Raw genomic sequence first — 4,712 nt, forward strand, 5'->3', positions numbered from 1 at the left:
TGCATAAAATAGTTTATTTTTATTTGTATGTATTTAATTCTTTTTTTTCTTTAATTTGAGAGAGAGTATGCGCAGAAGTGGGGGAGAGGGTCAGAGGAGGAGGGAGAGAAAATCCCAAGCAGGCTCCACGACGAGCACACAGCCCAATGTAGGGCTCGATCTAATGACCCTGGAATCATGACCTGAGCCAAAATCACGAGTCAGATGCTCAACCAACTGAGCCACCCTGGTGCACCCATCCCCAAAATAAAATCTTCAAAAAAAAAAAAAAAAAAAACCCACTTATGATACCTAGTAGGTAAATAGGCAAATGACATACATAAGTGGATTATTAAGAAAAGAGTCTCAAATACAAAGATTTAGGCACACTGGCACTCACAGCATTATTTAGAAAGTGAAAATCAAGAACCAGTCTACATTCATGTATCATTGGGCATTTTAGAAAGGGTTAAGTAACCCTTGAATATTTTTGACATGGGAAATGCTTATGATAAATTATCAAGTAGAAGGGTATGTAAGTTGTATAGCTGTATACAAAGTATGATATCAAATACATTAGAAAGTAAGCATAGAAAGATATTGTTTTAAGTTTTTAATTTATTTATTTTGAGAGACAGAGAGAGTGCAGGTGGGGGAGGGGCAGAGAGAGAGGAAGAATCCCAAGCAGGATCTGCACTGACAGCACACAGCCAGACACGGGGCTCGAACCCACAAACGGTGAGATCATGACCTAAGCCGAAATCAAGAGTCGAACGCTTTACCGACTGAGCCACCCAGATGCCCCAAAAAAGATCTTTAAAAATGCAAAAAAACCATTAAATCTTAACAGCAGTTGTGTCTGGACAGTGATTATTTTTCTTGTGTAAAGTCTACTGTTTTCTACCACCCTCATTGGCCTCTACTCTCCCTCCTACTTTTAAATCACCATTCACATCTTGTTCTTAAAGGCCACCATCTAACTTTCTTGATAATTTACACGGACACGAATATTTGCTCCTCTGAGAGAAGGAAAGAAAAAGTTACATCCTGAAAACCGCAAGGACAGCAGTTGGGGATTTGCACGTTGTTGGGTTTCGGTGGCTGGTGGGCATGGGACAGGTTGAGACTCAACGACAAAAAGGCCACTCAGTCCAGGGAGGGAGGGAGGCAGCTCTGGCTGATCACAGCCCTGCAGTCAGACTTGGACTCTGTTCCTGTTCCCGCTGCATCAAGCCCGCGTACTTTGTCTCCTTGATTCACAAGGTCTGACACAGCCCTCTCTGCTTTATGAGGGATTCAAGTTCACCGCTTGAATACCTCCTCCCCCTTGTTCCTTCTCTGTGCAGCTACGGGTCTCCCGTGACAAAGGCTGTGAGCTCAATTTAGAAAGCACCTCACTAGGGGCGCCTGGGTGGCTCAGTCAGTGAAGCGTCTGACTTCGGCTCAGGTCACAATCTCGCGGTTCGTGAGTTTGAGCCCTGCGTCCGGCTCTGTGCTGACAGCTCAGAGCCTGGAGCCTGCTTCAGATTCTGGGTCTCCCTCTCTCTGTGTGTGTATGTCTCTCTCTCTGTGTCTGTCTCAAAAATAAATAAACATTAAAAAAAAATTAAGCACCTGACTCAGTACCAACCAATATTCCCACCTCTGTATGGCATATAAAAATCAAACAACATGTTCCATCATAAACCAGCTTCTAAGACTCTTAAAGCACGGCCTCATCCCTCCCGTACCTGCTGGGCTTCCAACGATCTCTGCACATCAGCTACTGTAATCAGATCAAAGCTCCCTAAATTTAGGTAACAGTGTCTTCACAAGGTCTGTTACCCAAGTGATTCAGACATAGGCATGATAATGTCCTTTTGGGACTCGCCAGGAATACTTGGCCCAAGAAGGACCAATCAAGACATAACTGTGTCCCAAAGTACAGAAGGCTATCTATACCTTCTGCTTCTCTTAGCCTTTCCCTCCTTTCGGAGCCTCTGCTAAATATTAGTCACACTATAAAATAAGACTGTAAACTGCCCACCAAATACCAATACTGGTAAGTCACCGCACATTCATAAATGCTGCTACCGTGGCTATTTGAATTACTAGGAAGGCACTATTTTCTGATTCACTTTTTATTTTGAGATAAAGACAAGATGGGGCGCCTGGGTGGCTCAGTCGGTTAAGCGGCCGACTTCAGCTCAGGTCATGATCTCACAGTCCGTGAGTTTGAGCCCCGCGTCGGGCTCTGGGCTGACAGCTCGGAGCCTGGAGCCTGCTTCCGATTCTGTGTCTCCCTCTCTCTGCCCCTTCCCCACTCATGCTCTGTCTCTCTCTGTCTCTCAAAAATGAATAAATGTTAAAAAAAAAAAATTAAAAAAAAAAAGACAAGTTGTAGATTCATACATGGTTGTAAGAAACCATAAAGATCTCGTGTACCCCTTACCCATTTCCCCCAGCAGAAATACCTTGCAAAACTACATATATCGTACAATATCACACCCAGAATATTGAAAGTGATTCAGTCGAGACACAGAACGTTTCTGGGACCACAGGGATCCCCCACGTAGGAAGGCATCATTTCTAAGAACAAAACAACTTAAAACATCCTTAAAATGTTGAAGAGAGAGTCCAAGGGGCTAAGAACATCGAAGATGAATAAGCAGTATGAAAGGCTGCTTCCATTTAAGAATTCAAAATTCTAACATACTAAAAATTACTGAGACTGGCACATAAGATACTAAAAGGCCAGTAGATCTTAAAAGATGATCCCCAGGCAGGAATTATAAGTAACTATGTTCATTGTTGTCCCCCGAGAACTGAAATCAAGAGAGGACAAGGAGATAGATGTCTGTGTACTTTACCCGGCCACGCATTTATGAGCTTAGCAATGGTGACCTGGGTCTGAAGTCCCCAGAAACTCTACAAGCCTACCTAAAAGTGAAGCAATTTGATTTCTACAGAAAACCCAGCATGCCAGGTCTAAAACAAACATGGAACGAAAGGAAGGAGGGCTCCCTGCTTCAGCAGTTCAACTAAGAGCAGTGAACAGGGGCACCTGGGTGGCTCAGTCCAACTTCAGCTCAGGTCATGATCTCACAGTTCATGGGTTCAAGCCCCATGTCAGGCTCTGTGCTGACAGCTCCAAGCCTGGAGCCTGCTTCAGATTCTGCCTCTCTCTCTCTCTTTCAAAATACAAATAAAATTAAAAAAAAAATTAAGGAAAAAAGGAGTGAACAACTGCAAATCAACCAAGCTTCTCCTAAAAGCTGCAAAACTACAGATGCATGGGATGAGAGCTTATCCAAATCTGCCTCAAACACAGTTATTGAAAGAAACAAATGGCCTCCTTAAAAATCTCTTCCTTTGTATTAAGACTTTATCAAGGATGGTTTGGTAGTGAAGTGGGCCAAATATGATGGGTAAAATTTGCTACCACACCGAAGCGACAGTGATAACAAGGTAGGGGACCATAGCCACTTACCATGCTGCTCTGGAGGTGCCCCACTGGCCCACGGTAATGACAGAGGCGCACACCCAGGCGGACTTTATCACAGGGCAGGAAATGACTCCACCTGGGGACTGAGACACCTGCTTCTCTTAAAGGAGTCCAGCCTCCCCTCAGTCTTTCCATTCTCTTTTCTCAAAGGGTCTGTGCGGGACCTGAACACCCTGGGAGAGTCTGTGCACAACTACAGATGACTTAATTGGAGCTTACCCAAATTTGCTTCCAACTCAAGCTTACTTTTGTTCAAAACAACAAATGTCTTCTTAAAAAGATCCTCCTCTCCTATTAAGAATGTATCAAGCATGGATGGGGAAAGATGATGAGTAAAATTTGCTTCAATAGCAATTAGTAAATAGCTAGAAAAATAGCTTTTTCTAGTATATAAGTACTATGTGAATGTCTTCTCCTTAAATAAGATTCAGACAGGGGCATCTGGGTGGCTCTGTCGGTTAAGTGTCCAACTTCGGCTCAGGTCATGATCTTGCAGTTCATGGGCTCAAGATCCACATCAGGCTTTGCACTGGGTCCTGCTGGGGATTCTCCCTCTCTCCTCTCTCTCTGCACCTCCCCCACTTGCACTCTCTCTCAAAATAAATAAATAAACATTAAAAAAAAAAAGATGTGTTAAATTTTTCCATTATGATTGTTGACTTGTCTGTTTTCTGACAATTTTTTGACAATTTTTGCTTTATATATTTTGAGGCTGTGTTATTGAGAGCATGTAAATTTTAAATTGTTATACTTTCTGTGGAATTGAAATGTTTTATCATTTTAAAATGACTATATCTACTAATGATTTTACCTTAAAGTCTTTATTATTGAATATTTTTTAAAAATTTTTTAATGCTTATTTTTGAGAGACAGTGAGTGAGAGAGCATGAGAGCATGAGTGCGGGGGTGGGCAGAGAGAGGGAGACACAGAATCCAAAGCAGGCTCCAGGCTCCGAGCTGTTAGCACAGAACCCGACACAGGGCTAGAACCCACGAGCCGTGAGATCATGACCTGAGCCAAAGTCAGATACTTAACTAACTGAGCCACCCGGATGCCCCTTTATTATTGAATGTTAACATTACTACTTTAATATAGATTTCTTGGTTAGTATCTGAATGATGTCTTTCCCATCTTTTTACATTCTTAAAAATTTAAAAACCTTTCAGTATTGTCATATTTTTATGTGTCTTTTGTAGGCATAATGTAACTGATTTTTTCTATGTATCTTTATTTTATTTATTTTTTTAA

The sequence above is a fragment of the Lynx canadensis genome, chromosome B4, assembly GCF_007474595.2.
Source record: "Lynx canadensis isolate LIC74 chromosome B4, mLynCan4.pri.v2, whole genome shotgun sequence".
Taxonomy (NCBI): domain Eukaryota; kingdom Metazoa; phylum Chordata; class Mammalia; order Carnivora; family Felidae; genus Lynx; species Lynx canadensis.